Source organism: Lepisma saccharinum, chromosome 8, assembly GCF_977018435.1.
Source record: "Lepisma saccharinum chromosome 8, izLepSacc3.1, whole genome shotgun sequence".
NCBI classification, from domain to species: domain Eukaryota; kingdom Metazoa; phylum Arthropoda; class Insecta; order Zygentoma; family Lepismatidae; genus Lepisma; species Lepisma saccharinum.
The window spans coordinates 34,231,212-34,249,912 of record NC_139236.1 but is presented as its reverse complement, the minus strand read 5'-3'; positions in this window follow the sequence as shown (position 1 = coordinate 34,249,912).

The window sequence follows — 18,701 nt, the reverse complement described above, 5'->3', positions numbered from 1 at the left end:
GACCATTCAAGGTTCACCATTCACCAATTTTGTTTTCATTACCAATCGCGTTAGGCAACAGGGGTAATAAAATGTTACTGAAATGCAGACGCTGTTTTCTTCTTACTCAATTTCCTTGCTGTCATAAATCAGTTCTTTCGTCATGTTTGAGGTGAGAAGGCATGCAAAATGCAAGAAGCTTGTGGATGGTGTTACGTTAGGACAAACCTGGATTTTTAGAGTGCATGCTCAGCGACGTATCGAGAAAGACAATTTGGGGTGGTCCAGCCAGGGGTGGTCCAGCCAGGGGTGCCCAACTCATAAGGCCAATGGCTCGTTCCCGCCTTTATAATAGTACGAGGATAATTATCTCGTTTGTGTGTGCGTGTTTTGTTATTCTTGGAATCGTAATTTCAGAATTGAATGTCTATTGACACTTTTCAGAAGCAGTTCTGTGACGTCTCTTCGATAAGAAAGAGCAGAGGCTAAATTGTAATGAGGACTCAAACTACTTTGACAACTGTACAGTAAAACTGAAAACCTTTTTCAGGTAAAGAGTACAATTAAGAAAGTCCCCTTTTCAACTGCGGCTAGAAGATCGCTTGCTTGGGATGGTTCACTCGGACAGCTCCACTTAACTAACAAGCTTTAAGAATTTAACAAAAACTTGAAGTGAATCATTGTTTTCTAGAAATCGAGTTTCACACACTGACAATAGTTTGTTTGTACTGTCTGGTACATATTGCAATATAATTATCTTTAGTATTTTACCTCTACATGCATTCCTTTTTTTAAAAAAAAAACAACATAAATTTCACTTACTGTATCAAAACAGTTTCTCACTGAAGTCAGATTTTCAGCTGATATATCACTACCCAGTGTGAAACTAAGAAAAACTTTTAGTGGATATTATATTCAGAATCCACACAGAGAATTTTCTATATATGCCACATCAAGTGTCTCATCGGAGTGTATGCTGAATCTACCATAGTATTTTAAAAAAAGAGGAAAAGAATTTGGGCGAGAATCCGAACCACTTGGACCCACCCTTGTGCATACTAGGTTCATATACACTCGATAAGAACATTTTTTTACAAAAAAATAAGCAGTTGAAATTATTTTTTTCCTTTGTACTAAGAAAAAAATGTGTGTTGTACAATTACAGGACGCTTGATAGCATTACCCAAGTACTGCATGGCCGAACATGTTGATATTTACTCACAATTTCATCATCAGAGGCTATGCTTTCAAGTACCGCCGACTTGCGTTGTGCTTATTTCTTTGTAAATTCCATCTATACTCTATCCCGGGAATCTCTGGAGCACACGAACGAAAATAAGTCCTCTGCGCAAGTAGTTACTTGAGAGGTCTCGACCAATGAACGCACGAGAGGGGAAACGTGGCTTCATATACCATCCGTTTGCAGCAGCTTGCACTGCTTTGCTCCATCCACTCGCTATCTCTCTTTCCGTACTATTATGTCCGGCCTTGCTCCACAGGTTCCCGACACAGAATGTGCGAAATTGTGGCAACGTTTTATTTTTAATTATTTGGAAGAGGAATAACATTTATTTTACTTTCCATTGTAATAAGCTCAATGAACCAAACTTAACTTTTCATGACTCGTTTTCGAGGAGAGATGCAAGAGGCCCCTTGCCCCCGATGGATACGCCCATGGATATATTGCTCTGTGGGGTTTGTACATGTGTGTTTGTGATTGCCCATTTCATCAATTTCATCTTAGCACCATTTATCCTCATTCTCGACATTAGCCAAAAGTGGCAGGAATGCGACGTAAAATAAATTAATTCATTCACAAATACATGTCAGTAGTAAAATATATTGTTTTTAAGTTCACTGTCACTCGGCTATGTCAATTTGCATCGAATCCGAACCACTGTGCTTCGACTGGGATGTGAACCCAGCAGCTCTTGATTGCGAGGGGACAGCCCGACCCTGTGGCCGAGTGGTTAGCACATCGCGCTGCGACGCCAAGGGTCCCGGGTTCGAATCCCGGTCGGGCTTGGTTGTTTGTGAATGTCCATTCATCAATTTCATCATTTCATCACTCTTCCCCATCTTCGCAAATTAGCCAAGAGGCACAAAACGCGAAGTAAAATAAACTAAATCAAAATCAAAGATTGCGAGGGGACACTACGCTATCGCGGAGGCCCTGGAAACGAGGAATAAAATAGATAAAAGTTGTTCACCTTGATGTCTCTACACTCTGTGGAAGTTCATCGTTTTCGTAAGGCGACAGACACACTACGTTTACATAATCTCTGGGAAAGTTCCAGGTATGTAGATTTCTATTCTAAGATGTAAATGTAGAGTTCTAGGACAGTGCACGAAGCGTCAGTACCGGGGCACTGAACTCAAAGAAGTCCAAACTGAAATATTGTTTCTTTTCAGTCTATTTACACTATATTTTGTTTAAACAGCAGAGAACGTTGTATAATTTCAAACAGTATTTGTTCTCTTTTAATGTATTTTTCAAAGCAAGTACGCATTTACTTATTCACAAACACTGCTAGAAAATATTTGAAAATAATTTGTATAGTAACACCATAAGCATTGTTCCACTTTTGTTTTATAGCAGTGTAATTTGTCCCTCGTACATTCTACCAGTGGAGTGTCGGCCACCCACAATACGGGCGGGGGGTCGAGGTATAGGGATTCCACAATGTTCTCTCCCTATGCGCTTGCAATTTTGAACTTCACCGATGGCGTAGTGGTAACGTCGTCGTCTTTTAATTAGGAGTGGAGCCACATATTGGTTCGGATGACAGTTTAAACTGCAGGTCCAGTCTTGATTAGCCTATGTGTACATAATGTGAACGTCAAGAAAAACTCAAACTCCTGAAATTTTATATCATTCCAGAAATCCAACAGATGGCGTCGCTTATATAAAAAAATCTGTTTACGAAACAGAAATCTAGTTTCAAGTAGCATATCATGCGACGATATCTGCAATAAGAAGCATGGGTTCAGCCAAAGGGGCCTGAGCAACTTGGCATATAGGTCCTCTCCGAAATGCAGAATTAACTTACTTACCCGCATATGGCCACCGATAATAATAAAACCTATCATACCATTATAGCTACACCTTTTTTCGTAAGCATATAGTGTGTCACTTGTCTAGAGTTATGAATCCAGTAGAAAGATTCAATTGCTCAACCAGTCGATGCCTTATTGCTACACAATAAACAAACTTGGTAATTCATGGACTTTTACCACTAATATTAGTTTACGTGAGGTACCAAAACTATAACTTTTCAAATAGACTATGACTAAGGGGACGTTCTACATCAGTGTACTTTGTCCCCGCGGATATTCTACAATAGGTAGAATGGTATTTTGGCCGATTAGTAAATTAATTTATTTTATTTAAAACAATACCAAATTCTTCGTCCTTCGAACGGTATGAACCTTTCACCTATTTTTCATGAACTACATATGGACCGAACCTTCTCCTTGTGAGTTATCTGATATGTTTCTTCAATACACAGTCGCCTACCTCATGTTAGCATGCATGTCAATTGGATATTATCTATTGACTAGTGCCTTATCTTTACTCATTCCCTTTACTCGTTTTCAGATGAACAAATTTATTTTTGGCGGTCGTGGGAATCGAACATACGATGGACCTGTGAGTTTACTATAAAACCGTTGCTCTAACCAACTACTCCAGGGCGCTCGGCAGAATATATGTGTATGCATATCTATTATTAAAAAGGCCCTTGTTGTTGTATAATGTCCAGGGGACAAAGTACACTGCAAGCTAAAACGTCCAACTATTGATAAAAACGATGTGTCTTAAAATTTGAATTATGATATGTCTCCTGTTGTTGAATATACAAAGTACTCGATATAAAAACAACCCCTCAAGCTAGAAAGGCCTCATACAAAAAAAAAACACAAATAAAAACACGTAGCAGGATACAATGCTGAGAAAGGATAGACGAGTAACAATGCAACAAATTGCGGATGTAGTGCAGCGTGGGTTCTGTTGATGATATTGTCAGAAACCTGTTGAATTACAGCCACAGGAAAGTTGTAGGCAAGTGGAATGTCCTCAGTGATAACACCAAGCTCAGTCGCGTCGGTGGAAAGGCTGCCTGAAACGTGAACCAGATTTCCCCAGGCTTTCCCCTGAGACTTTTACCTACGGGGTGGTGGAATAACCACGAGAAAGGCACAACAGCGAAACGTGAACAGGATTAAACGCAAAAGGTTTAAGTGCGAAATGGAATAAGCGCGACAGGAATTAAGCGCGAAACCAAATTTGAACATCGGAATAAGTGCGAAGGAAGAACCACGAAACGAATTAAGCGTGAAACCAAACTTGAACACCATAATAAGCGCGAAAGGAACACCCTCGAAACGGATTAATTTCGAAACCATGGTAATTGAACACCGGAATAAGCGTCAAAGGAACTATCACGAAACGGATTAACAGCGAAAATTTCACTTACACGCTTAATTCCTTTCACGGTTGTTCTGGCGACCCTTATATACTGAACTGAACAATGCTGTGAAGGGTATACTGAGCAAGCCACCAAAAAAAGAGGTGGATAGACAGATTGCTGCAATACATTGCAGGGAGAGTACTTTGAGGGATCCTAAGTGTGATTAACCTTGTGCGTTTACTATTTATCTTTCGTGTGATTACAACACTCGTTAATTTTTCGAGTGGCCCTCGTATAAAGAGAAAAATGTCTGACTCGAATAAGGACATAGTTATAGTCTCCCCTTTTATTGATACCAGTGGTGTATTTAAGTTTGGGGAGGGGGTTATTAGGCATAAACCTCCTTTCCCCAATACACCTCTGAACACCCTCTCTATTCCAATATTATTGGTCCGAGTGTTTGAAAGCAGAGATGACAAGTCGCAAAACGCGAGTAGAATTTATGTTGATTCCATTTTTAATTTTTCGAGCCGCCATTTTCGGCAACTGGAGTCAGTAGCTTGGGCAACTACAGTAGATGGAAGGCTACGTTCAACGGACAAAGTGATTTCCAAAGTGCTTCGCTAATTCCTTAATCAACGCTTTGCTTGTTTTACCCGGTCATAACTACAGCTCGGACATTTTTTTTTTACTGTCTTTCGAAGTAGCAAAACAGAGCAAAATATGTAAATTTGTTCTAATATACAGGGTATCTATAAAATAACTCCTGGGTTTTGAAGCTAAATATTTTATTAAAAACTGAAACTTAGGAAAAAGTAAATATGTTTCAAGGTAATATTATCAAGTTTTGTTTACAATTTAGTAAATTCCAATGTGTGCTCCGTTTGTAGCACGGCACACATCCAAACGATAATCGACATCTTGCCACGTCCTGGCCAGCATGTCTGGGGGGATGGTTGCCACAGAAGCGATAATTCTTTGCCTTAGATGGTTGACATCTTGAATTTTCTCCGCATAAACCACGTTCTTCACATGTCCCCATAGGAAAAGTCTAAGGGAGTAAGGTCCGGACTTCTTGGAGGCCATGGAATAGTCCCTTTCCTTCCAATCCACAGTTCCAGTTTCTTTAAACGCCTTAAGCCATTGACGAATAGTTTTGTCCGAAAGCTAAACACCACCATAATCGCGTCGAAAGTTCCGCTGTACAGAAATAACTAGGGCCCGGGACTTTAACTTTTTTTTCTTTCCATCCGATCGAATACTGGGGTGAGATCTTTACATATCTGATGCAAATCAGCCGAAATAGACGAACTTGATAAGACATATTTTGAAATATTTTACCAATTTATCGTTTATACAACATATTTCTTCAATTTTCTCGCAATAAGACATATTTCTGTATATTTTCGTAATTGTCTTGCATGGCATTGGTTATTTTATAAATGGTAACACTGTTAAGCCTTGTTTCCATGTTAATATAACATTAAAATGCTGACCAAGGTCAACTTTTATAGTATAAAATTATACATAAAAACGTAACGTTTCCACCCTCTACAGGCTGTATGGACCCTGTCTGGGAGTGTGTGTATATATAGGATGATGTTTTGTAACTTTCATTTATTTTTTTGTGAAGTTTCGTCTGAAGAAGACCCTATTAGAGGGTGGAAACGTTACATTTTTATGTATAATTTTATACTATAAAAGTTGACCTTGGTCAGCATTTTAATGCTGTATTTTATAAAATATTATTCATACCCTTATCAATGGCAGGATAAATAAATCACGAACGAAGAAATTAAAAGCAGATGTCGTATTTTCTTACCAACTAGTACAGACTACCCCATTTTTGTTAACCAGCTGACAATTGTTAGCAGTGCAAGCATTATTGAGAAAATATGTTCTTTCTCATTGTTGTGAGGGCACGGGAAGTAAACAAGTTTCAATTGTTCTAATTTATTTACCCTTATTTCACTTCTCACAACAATCAGTGAAAAGTAAAAATAACATTCGGTACATTACAGCCCCTACTCTATCGGCAATTGACGGTAGTTTCAAGATCACTTGTCGTGTGAGCCAGGCACGTAGGGTAAAGGAGGGGAAGTTCGCCACCAAAATGCTTTTCATTTTTTTACTTCTAAACGAATTGGGGGAGGACAAAATTTATACGATACCAAAAGTAGTCATTGTGGAATATGAGGAATATAACATAAATACTGTGTTACTTATACTTATGACGTAATATTAAAAATACTAAAATGAGAAAAAGTGGCGAAATTCCCGCCACATTCTGGGAAATTCGCCATATAACTTATTTATCATTTATTTATCAGTTTAAGTGTATGAAATACCACGTTGTTGCCAATAAGTCAGACAACAAAGTGTAAAAGACCTACAAATGACAATACAAAACTGCTTAAGCCGGACCCTGTGGCTGAGTGGTTAGCACATCGCGCTGTGACGCCAAGGGTCCGGGTTCGAATCCCGCTCGGGCATGGTTGTTTGTGAATGTCCATTCATCAATTTCATCATTTCATCACTCATCCCCATCTTCGCAAATTAGCCAAGAGGCACAAAACGCGAAGTAAAATAAAATAAATCAAATCAAAACTGCTTAAAAAGATACAATACAAACATGTTAAAGAAACATAGGCCCAAATGTTCATATGCATTGTGAACAAGTTGTGTGTGAAAGATGGCCTGTAAGAAGGGAAATTCGACACATTTTCTGTTACTGTGGCGAATTTACCAACAAATGCATAGTTGAAAGAAAACAACTTATGTTTACTTGTACATGCACGCTTTCCAAAGCAATTTTTTTCACGACATTTTTAAGATTTGAGGTTACGATATTAATAATTAAGAGGAAGAAAAATAATTCTTATCTGCCACGAAATGACAATTTCCAACGTAGTATTGAAATTCGGCACCTTTCTTTGTCTTCTGTGTAGACGCAACTGCGCATTCCAAACTGTACTGCTTACTTGCTAGTTCGCTCACCACGCTGTAGTTTTCAGTGGAAACAAGGCACATGTTACTTGATTTTTACAGGCATCAGTGAATGTTTCCAACCTGTAGATTCTATATACTATTACAAAAACCACAAGTACGGAAAAATTCCCAGCATGGCGAACATCCCTTCTTTTACCCTATATATCAGTGTGTAGCTGTGTGAGTGTATAGAATGCCTCCTGTAAAGGAACCTGTTGCGGGGAGACTGTGTGTATTTGGGAGTGATGTGTTCTCCACAGACGAGAAGATTCTGTTTTGCAAGTTGTGTGAAACCGGGTACGACATGCGAACAGATCTTCTGTATTGCAGCATTTAGACACGGCGAAATATCAAAATCTGCCTAAAAAAAGTTGTGTTTGTGTACTGATTGCCTATATTTACCAGAGCTATAACGAGCTACCAATTAGTTTCCACAAAGTTGTGAACCTGGCATAACAGTGAATGAAGCTTAGGATAATTACAGTGAACCTCACGATATTTTAAGTATTTTCGAAAAATACTGAAAAAATATTTTTTCCATTACATTCTTCGGTTAAAGGGATTCTGACTTCATTTAATAACCCACCCCGACCCTAGCCGATCTTCCCTAGAAAATACTAACATCCCGTATAATGAGAAATTCGAAAGTACTGTTGTGCATATTTTGGATTTACTGGGAACATTACTTCATTTTTCATAACATATTCTTAATTTTTCATGACATTTTTTAAACTTTTTATGACATAATTACATACATATTTTACAGTTTTATAGGACATAAAGTCCCGGCCCCTAGTAATAACAGATCCAGTTTCTACAAGCCATATCACACACTGCGCCTTCTGTTGCGGCGTCGCCATTACACTCAAGGAATATAGAAATTACACTGAACTGCACTGACTGGGTTCGGCTCGGCTCGGCCACTTCAAGGTCAACGCTGCGCAGCGTTTTTAACCTTTGTTGGAATAAACTCCAAACGACCTGAGTTACCTAATACCGTTTGCGCGCTATCATTGTTTAAAACTCCGGAGTTATTTTATAGACACCCTGTATAACTTCCAAAAAGGGTAATATTTGTTGCAAAATCCCACTCACTTTCTATTTAATTTTATGCGACAAATCGCACGTTTCGAGCATTGAATGAAGACAGTTAACTAGTTATAACAATACCTCATAGTTAACAAACGAAATAACACCATTCTAAATACATCGTCTAACTATCTGGTATTTTAAACTCGAAGGTTTATTGTCGCAGCAACATGTTTTCTTTTCCACCTGCTCCCATCCTAGGTAAGATCAATCGAATCTTGACCAGTTTCCTTCAAGTTCCATCTTAATATTGCAATGCAATCTTTGTCTTTGTTTTCCTACAGGTCTCTTACCATCAGGTTTCCCAGTAAGGATTATTTCTCTCCATTTCCATGTGTACTGAATGCCCTTCCCACCAAATTATATCAGTATATGACAGGGAATGAATAAACAGGGTATTTCAAATGAAATGACCTGATAACAAAAAAATCACACTTAATTTTATTTTCATCGCACAGGCAAAACAACTACAGTTGTCGAAAGAGCATAGTTCATTTTCTTTGAAAAAATATATTTTTTGTTGTTGCATATTTTGATCTGATGCAAAAAGAATGTCATCACCTGGTTTATTGAGTCCAAGCAATCACAATCCAACGAAAGTTCGGACACGAGTACCAGTGCTCATGAGCACCACAATCAATTAGGCGATATGTGAAGTTTAACGAGACAGGTAATGTACAAGGTCAACCTCAACTTCTCTTGCTGTTGTTGTTGTTGATTTAGTGTTTTAATTCCACTTTATGCACAGTAAGGCTAATCGGGACTGGACCTACAGTTTAAAGTGGAATCCGAACCACTTGTGCCTCCACCGGGTATCGAACCCGGGACCCCTTGATTACAAGGCGACGACGCTACCACTGCGTCATCATCAGGGAAGCCACTCAACTTCGCTTGCAACCAACAGTTAGAACACCCCAACTCGTGTTGAATAAGTGCGTCAATCTGTCGCCAACAGTCCACGAGAGAAATATTCCTGGCCGTTATCAGTTGCGACTGGCATGTTCGTAACAACAGTGTGGTCTATTTTGCGAAAAGGTTTACACGTGTTTGCCTATAAAAGTCACGTACGTCAGCCATTGACAAACGTTGGAAAACAAAAAGCTAGCTCTTTGAAGACTAATTTTCCAACTTGATCGAACAGCAACCCGGTATGCTGGACAATCTTTGGTGCAGTGACAATGCTTTATTTTCACTTGGCAATTTTTAAAGCAAGAAGTCTTTCAACAAGCAGCAAGGACACTAAACGCACGGCCATGATATTAGGCGGGTGGCAGAAGTTCGCGCTGTTGCCACGTCGGAGCACAACTCCGTGTGTTCATAGGTTTAAGAGAATGGAAGATATTATTCTAGAGTTGGTCTTTGTAATCCATGTGATACAAACTGACAGTATTTGCTCGAAAGGTCAGGGATGACACAAAAGTACCCAGGAGAGGTCGGTCTGACGCTCGAACTAGGCAACGCTGCCCGGTTGACGTTGCCATACAGTGCGCGGGAATCAGCTACTTTTGTCCCGCACTCGCTTTGCTTTTCCCATATGTGGCACCAGCGCAATTCTGCTCAGCCGCCTATTTTCATGGCCGTGCGTCACTGTCACTATCACTGAAGATGGAACAATGTGCTGCAACCGTCAACCGTGAAACTCTGAGTCAAGTTATTGACAACATGCGATTCGAACACTGGAAGTGTTGAACAGACATGGTGGAAATAAATTTTGAACTCTGCTCTTTCGGTAACTGTATTTCTTCTAGCTGTGGTATGAAAATAAAAATAATTACAATTTTTTTTTGTTGTCAGGGCGTTTCATTTGAAAGTTCCTATAGATTATGCACTTCAGTGTTTTGATGTTACCTTCTTCTGTTGTTTCATTTTCTTTATGCCCAAATATAGGGTCCGGCAATATTAAGATATTAATATCTACCACTTTCAAAGGTTGGTATTCCCTACGACCCCGCAGTAGATTGATTGATTGAGTTGGCGTTTTAAGTTCACTTTATGCACAGTGAGGCTAATCAGGACTGGACTACAGTTTAAAGTGGGATCCGAACCACTATGTGCCTCCACCGGGTATCGACCCCGGGAACCCCTTGATTACAAGGCCACGACGCTACAACTGCGCCATCGGTGAGAGCCGACCCCGCAGTAGGATAAAACCGAGCATACTAGGCAAGAGCAGGAGGGACGTAATTTCTGTAGCAATGAAGCGCTGGACCCCTGAACACCGTGCTTTTGTGGTAGACCTTGTGGCGTATTTTAAAAGTAATCATTGTATGGTAGATGCGCAACGTAAATTTCGACAGCAATTTAACATTGGGATCAGAGCGACACACAGTACGGAGGTGGGTTGTAACGACCCTGCGTGGTCATCACATTTAGCTATCCTGCGTGATAGCCATATTCTTTAATATATAATTATTAATGCTTGAGAAATGCCCTGCGAGGCTTATGCTTTTGATTTATCTTTTATCTAATTTTGAGTGCATTGTTGTTAAGCATGAAGCATATATTGTTATGGCACACACGTTTTGGTTAAAGAAAGCATGCTAAATACCCTGCGTGGTTTACGCATTCAGTTATCTTTTGTGCAGTAATTGTTGTTTAATTTGTAACTTGCATTGTTGAATCTCTTTATCTTGTAATTTCTTTAATGTAACGTGTTCAGTTTAGCACACAAGTGTTAAGTTTATATCGCCACATGCTAGTGGTTTTTACAATGCTAAACTTGATATTTTATAACGCACGAGTTGCATCTCGTGAATTGAAAGGAGTTTGCAACGCTGCAGCCGGCTTAGTTCCGATCTTCTCCACCCGCCTCAGTGCTGCCACCAAACAGTATATAAACAAAGCAGCGAGGCCCGGAGCTCAGTCGACTGCCAGATGCCGACTGCGAAAGACCTGGTTCCCAGATCTAGTCTGGATGTTCCCCCTACCGGGATCCAATAGCTTCCTTGAGAAGGAAGGAGGAGGATAAGAAAAGCAGATTACCTACCTACCTGGTCTGCTCCATAAGAGCTTGGTTTGCTAACCTTGGGTCGTGGCGGCCCAAGCCCAAGTCTCCTGGATGCTCCCAGACCTTCCCTTTGTACCTTGCCGTCTCTTGCTACTGACTGGACATGCCAAGGGACCGAACCGTTCCCTTGTCGTAGCTGGATTGACTTTGCGGCGTCCTTTCACACCAACACCTTTGTGAAACCGCGGGCCCCTTGGCCCGTCCCTCGCTATTGACGCTTTCGCATGTTGTCCCCAGGCGGCGTGGCATGTGACGACTACCAAGGTTCCTATTGGTTACCTGTACTAGTTGGTCCCCCCCCCTAAATTAGATAAGAATACTAATACTGCCCAGGTACCTCACTAAGGAGGATTTAAGAGCGTATGTGCTAAACAGGTTATTTACATGCGTGTATAAATATAAATAAACATTTACTAGTTGACCTTTGACCTTTCAATATTAAACCCCGCAAGCCCTGAGATACTTTGAGTCCATGTCTTCGGCTGGCTACAAGCTAGCATATATGGGTACACTTTTGCACCGCTCCGTGGTGTAGTGTGCAGTGCTCCGGCGCGCGGACGTTGCAAAAGTTTTTGGCGCCCAACGTGGGGCTCGATTAGCAAAAACACAGGGCTCGACTTGTAAAACGTTGGGTCAGATTAGTTACGTGGTGAAGCCGTATATGGACTAGAAGTGGCTCACTGGTTGTAGTGCAAGAGTTAGTGACAGTGTCCGTCCATTGAATTCACGAAGGTAGTGAAGTGTTTTCGGAGAAACCATACAGAATTCACGAAGGTAAAGTGTTGTGACATATACGATTGTGACAAAATGGAAAAAGAAACGTCCGGAATGAGTCTACGGAGCAGAGGGAGAAAAACCATGGAAGGTGAGACTGGGTTCGCATGCTGTGATGATCCTGGAGCCGAGATGGAGTCTTTCCAGTATTTCCAGTGTCTCAAGAATTTCCATTGGAGATGCGAGGGGCAAGAAGAGACCTCAGAGACTGTTGCAGAAGCTAGGTGTAAAACATGCTTATCAGCACCCTTGGTAGCGTCCCTGCTTGAACCAAGTCTTCCAAGTAAGACCCAATCAGACCATTGGCTGCTGGAGTGGTTGATGAAAGATAAAGAGGAACGTAAGAAAGAAAAGAAAGAAGAGGAAGAGCGTAGACAGATTGATGAAAAACAAAGAAAAAGGGAAACTGCTCAATTAGAGAAAACTCGAAAGAAAGAATTGTTAGAGCTGAGACAGGTTGTCGAATCCATGGAGGAGAGGAGACTCCTTGAGAAGGAAGAGGAGATAGCCCGTATTAAAGAAGAGAAAGCAGAAGAAGAAGCTAAAAGGGCTAGAGAGAAAGCAGAAGAAGAAGCTAAAAGGGCTAGAGAGAAAGCAGAAGAAGAATCTAAAAGAAAAGAAGAGGTACAGGAGTTTAGGACTCTGATAAAGTCTCTTGAAGAGAAAAGAGAGGTGGAGAAGAGAGAAGCTGAAGAGAAAAGAGAGGTGGAGAAGAGAGAAGCTGAAGAGAAAAGAGAGGTGGAGAAGAGAGAAGCTGAAGAGAAAAGAGAGGTGGAGAAGAGAGAAGCTGAAGAGAAAAGAGAGGTGGAGAAGAGAGAAGCTGAAGAGAAAAGAGAAAGGGAGTTAGAAGTTCTCCGTGTCCTGGTGGAAAGTCAAGAAGAAAAGAGAAAGAAAGAAAATGAAGAAGAGGAAGAAAGAAGGCAGCTAGAAGCCGAGAAAGGTAGAGAGGAGTTACGAACGCTATTCTCTCAGCTTAAGGTTGACCAACGAGATAGTGTTAGAGAAGAGTTGGAGAAAATCCGGATCTCTTGCCAACAGGAGGTAGTAAGGGTAGTAGGAGAACAACTAGAGCCCTTAGCTGAGTGGCGTGGAGAGATAGAAAGAGAGCATGAGCAGATGAAGAGGAATCTAGATACCTGCTTAGAGCTGGTCCAGTCTAGAGGGGAAGCTACTAATAAAGATCCCGAGAGGGTTAAACATATAGAGGCCTCAGTCGAAGCAATGAGTTCAGTGGTAAAAACCCTTGGGGAAAGGACCGAGCAGATGGAAAAAACTGTACGAGAGCAGAAGGAGGCTGCCGATGCATTGACGCGGAATCTCCGGGAAGAAGTTGTAACAACTGCTGGAGAAAAAGTGAACTCTCTCCGTGAAGAGACCAAGAGACTGGAAGTGTCCCTTCGAAGAGAGATCCATGAACAAACTGGAACTATAATTAGAAGAGTAGGTGAGCTGCAGGATAAGTTTCAAAGACTGCAGTTGCAAACCGAAGCCACTTCAGATGTACTCCCGGATTCTATTGAACGGGGTGGAAGCTTAAACCCGGAAGCGGTCACCTTTGAACCTCCTAGAGTAGTGCAAAGTCCCTACTCCGTCGAAAGAACAGTTCGAACAGGTAGAGGCAAGCGGCCTAGAGAGGGAGACAGTTCTGATGGATCTCCTCCTGGACGTAGAGCCGATTTCAAGATGCCTAGGATGGCTGATATCGCCCACATACCAAAATTCAAAGGCGATATCGAGGCCCAATCGGCAGAGAAGTACCTTAGAGAGCTCAATGTCAGTTTCGAGCTTATGCAGATACCTGAGCACTATAGACTTGAGTTACTTCCTAGAGTATTTGCAGGCAAGGCTGAACATTGGCTGGCGGGAAACATAGATAGTTTTGTCAACTATGCCGACTTTTGCCTAAGATTTAAGGAGGAGTTTGCCTCTGAGAAAGCCAAACAGAGACAGTTAACTGCTGTGAGAAATCGACGATATTTTCGCCCAGTCCACGAGAATATGGAGAGCTTCGCTTGGAGCATCTACGCTGCCTATCGAAACTTGAGTGACAATTTCAGCGAAAGTGAAGTGCTGAATCTAATAATAGGACAGCTGCCGTATCGTATCCGGAACCTCTGCCTTGCGCATGCTCCGAGATCAGTTGATGAATTGACCAGTTTTCTCAAGGACTTCGACATCTATGACGATCCCGATGCCTGGAGAAATAAGGAAGACCCCAAGAGTAAAGAGCCTGGAATCAATAATAAGAGCTTCAAAGTCCGCAACATCGAGACCAGAACCAGCGGTAGAGAAAGGAATGCTGCGAGGACTCCAAAGTTTTATAGAAGACAAGGCTGGAGAGGAGCGGACCGCAGTCAGCAGGATGGTCAGAGGAACTTTAATCGACCTTATCCAGAAAGAGGTCGAAGTTTCCCTGATATGAGGAATTATCAGGATGGGAGTTCCTCTAGACGATACTCACCTCGGGATGCAGAACATACTAGAAGGCAGTCACCAACCAGAGAAGACTTGACCTCTGAGCAGGAGGAAGCCCTAGAAACAACCCGGGACTTCTTGCATAACCAAAGGTCACAGTCTAGTCAAACAAACTAGAGCCTTGTCTAGGTGCTTCTTTCCCATTTAGGCAAGGGGCCTCGGAGGAGCGACCACTAAGATGTATCCAGGAATTAAAAGTAAATTTTCAATTGTCCGAAACAGAGGAAATAAATTTGCAAAGTGATCTGAAATCTGCACGAGCATCTAAGACTAGCTATAAATCACCAGCAGTGTCTGCCAAATTAATGGAAATACCGATAAACTGTATAATTGATACCGGAAGCGAATGTTCAATTCTAAGTCATAAGGTCTGACCTAAACTAAAGGATCAAATACCAGGCATTCAGGTACAAAAGGTTCCAGAAATAAGATTAGTTGATTTCTCTGGTACCCACAGAAAGCGAGTTTTTGGAAGTAGGCGAGTAGAGCTAGAATTCGGTGGAATATCTTTTAGTACTGCAGTTTTTATGTTGAAGAAATATGTTGCGAATCTTCTTGAAGTCATGTCATGCTTCAGACAGCACTCAGCAGAGTTGTTTTTCGTGAAGACTCCTGAACATGAGGAAGGGAATCCTCTGGATATTGAAGCTGTGCGGTACATCCACGTAGCCCAGGTAGAGAAGGCTGAGATGTATAAACCCGCTTACCTCTCAAGGAAGGTAGAGGTATTAGATATTTTGACTGATTCCCATAAGCAGGAGTTCCTAAATGTGCTGAGACGCAATTTGGAGATTATTTTTGAGAAGCTCGTACCATTGAAGAATGTTGGATATAAGCAGTGTGCTGAGACAGTTCTTTACGAGTCGCATTCTATACCGCTTTTCCTGATGGCTTTACTGGAGAATGAAGATTGGAAGATTTGGAACTTCGTCCAGCTAATATTGTGTCTCATTATGAATTTATTGGTTATGAGTTCGCTGATTAACTTGCCATGCACCCTGTCTCAGATATTTCGAAATGTTTTCCTCTTGGGTTGCTATTCCGTGTATCCCTGTCTAATGAAGTTCTGGACTACTTCACCATCTCTACGACGAAGCCATATCTAAACACTCTAGCAAGGCTCAACAATTGTTGAAAAAGAAGAATTAGGGTAAAAAGAAACGCTCTTCAATTAGAAGAAGGTGACTTGGTTCTTGTCAGGAATCACAAGTTAAGTTCCCGAAAGAATAGGACTATCGCCAAATTGTTTGAGGTATACATTGGCCCTTATGTCGCCTCGGATGTTCGAAGCAACACTGCCCTGCTGTTGAACCCGACGACCAAGAACCCAGTCGACCGAGTGAATTTTGACAACCTTCGTCTCTTCAGGTGCTCCTCCGAACGGAGAAGACAAATAGTGAATGAAGAAAAGACTTAGTGATTGAAGAGTAAAAGAGATATAGACTCTGGTTTACCAAAAATTTTTCTGAAAATTTAAACTTTTTAATTTTCCTCAAAATTTTTGCCCGAGAGAGGGGCATATGTAACGACCCTGCGTGGTCATCACATTTAGCTATCCTGCGTGATAGCCATATTCTTTAATATATAATTATTAATGCTTGAGAAATGCCCTGCGAGGCTTACGCTTTTGATTTATCTTTTATCTAATTTTGAGTGCATTGTTGTTAAGCATGAAGCATATATTGTTATGGCACACACGTTTTGGTTAAAGAAAGCATGCTAAATACCCTGCGTGGTTTACGCATTCAGTTATCTTTTGTGCAGTAATTGTTGTTTAATTTGTAACTTGCATTGTTGAATCTCTTTATCTTGTAATTTCTTTAATGTAACGTGTTCAGTTTAGCACACAAGTGTTAAGTTTATATCGCCACATGCTAGTGGTTTTTACAATGCTAAACTTGATATTTTATAACGCACGAGTTGCATCTCGTGAATTGAAAGGAGTTTGCAACGCTGCAGCCGGCTTAGTTCCGATCTTCTCCACCCGCCTCAGTGCTGCCACCAAACAGTATATAAACAAAGCAGCGAGGCCCGAAGCTCAGTCGACTGCCAGATGCCGACTGCGAAAGACCTGGTTCCCAGATCTAGTCTGGATGTTCCCCCTACCGGGATCCAATAGCTTCCTTGAGAAGGAAGGAGGAGGATAAGAAAAGCAGATTACCTACCTACCTGGTCTGCTCCATAAGAGCTTGGTTTGCTAACCTTGGGTCGTGGCGGCCCAAGCCCAAGTCTCCTGGATGCTCCCAGACCTTCCCTTTGTACCTTGCCGTCTCTTGCTACTGACTGGACATGCCAAGGGACCGAACCGTTCCCTTGTCGTAGCTGGATTGACTTTGCGGCGTCCTTTCACACCAACACCTTTGTGAAACCGCGGGCCCCTTGGCCCGTCCCTCGCTATTGACGCTTTCGCATGTTGTCCCCAGGCGGCGTGGCATGTGACGACTACCAAGGTTCCTATTGGTTACCTGTACTAGTTGGTCCCCCCCCTAAATTAGATAAGAATACTAATACTGCCCAGGTACCTCACTAAGGAGGATTTAAGAGCGTATGTGCTAAACAGGTTATTTACATGCGTGTATAAATATAAATAAACATTTACTAGTTGACCTTTGACCTTTCAATATTAAACCCCGCAAGCCCTGAGATACTTTGAGTCCATGTCTTCGGCTGGCTACAAGCTAGCATATATGGGTACACTTTTGCACCGCTCCGTGGTGTAGTGTGCAGTGCTCCGGCGCGCGGACGTTGCAGGGTAGTTTATTTCCAACTGAACATACATCTCGACAAACGATAGGAACGTTACGTAATATGTCCGCAGGCAAAATCGTCTCACGTTTCTGGGACATAGCGTGGCCTTCAAGATCACCCGATCTGACTCCCTTTCTTTTCCCTTTCCTTCTCTGGGGGTACCTGAAGAGCCGAGTTTTGCAACCCTGTAGAGAAGAATGAGAGATTATGTCTGGCAATTCCACCCGCAATGCTTATATCCGTAATGGATAATATTGTCCGTCGACTGCATGAGTGTACAACATGGAATGGTGGTTGTCTACTTGTTGTCATTTTCAAAAAAACAAGACGAAGTTGACAGTTTTCTGTTATTGTGTTGCAAATGGCACTATATTTTCTATCAATTACTCAATCTTGCCGTACGGTAGATGTATATTTCCGGACCCTGTACATCAGTGTGGTAAAACTGACATAAGGTAATAAATAATCCACAGAAACGCTTTTTCTTCCTTCTCTTGTATCATCAGAAAGTACCACTTTTTTCATGACGACCTGTTTACACATAGAAAAATGAAAGTTTCTTTCTACACTACGCGCCCCATTGTCTGCAACCTTCAGTTGTTTGCGTGGAAACTTTTCGATTAGTCACAACATTGATCCTGTTTTCGGCTACGTGCTTCTTGTCAGGAAGTGAGTGGTCGGTCGTGAATTTATCCATCTTCCAGTGGACCTGCTGAAAGTTTCCAATTCTTTCATGCGTGGACAACGATGAAGGCCTCACTGTGTGTCGATATGACTCACCCGGCTTGGGTTCCAAGGCAGCTTCTTATCAAAAAGTGAATGTACTGTATGTAGGGTGTCCCGAGTGTAATATATGAGACAAGGGTGAGAGGTTATATTGCCACGCTATAAAAGTAGAGGTTCTAGGTTCGAATCTTGGTGAGCCTCCCCGATGGTGTAGTGATAACGTCTCCCCTGGTAACAGGGGTTCCAGAGTTCGATACCTTCTGGAGGCACATTGTACAGTGTTACAGATCCCAATTTAAACTGTAGGTCCAGACTTAAAATTTCGAATCTTGGTAAGGTGTGATGTTTCTCACTGCATCTATTTTACAAATTCGTCTTTCATCCTTATCGTTTCTGTTAAGCTAGGGAGTTAGGAAAGGTAATATTGATGCTAAAAATAGCAATGATAGGATTACTTGATTGCCAAGACTAAAGCATCAGGATATCATACTTCTATAACAAGACAT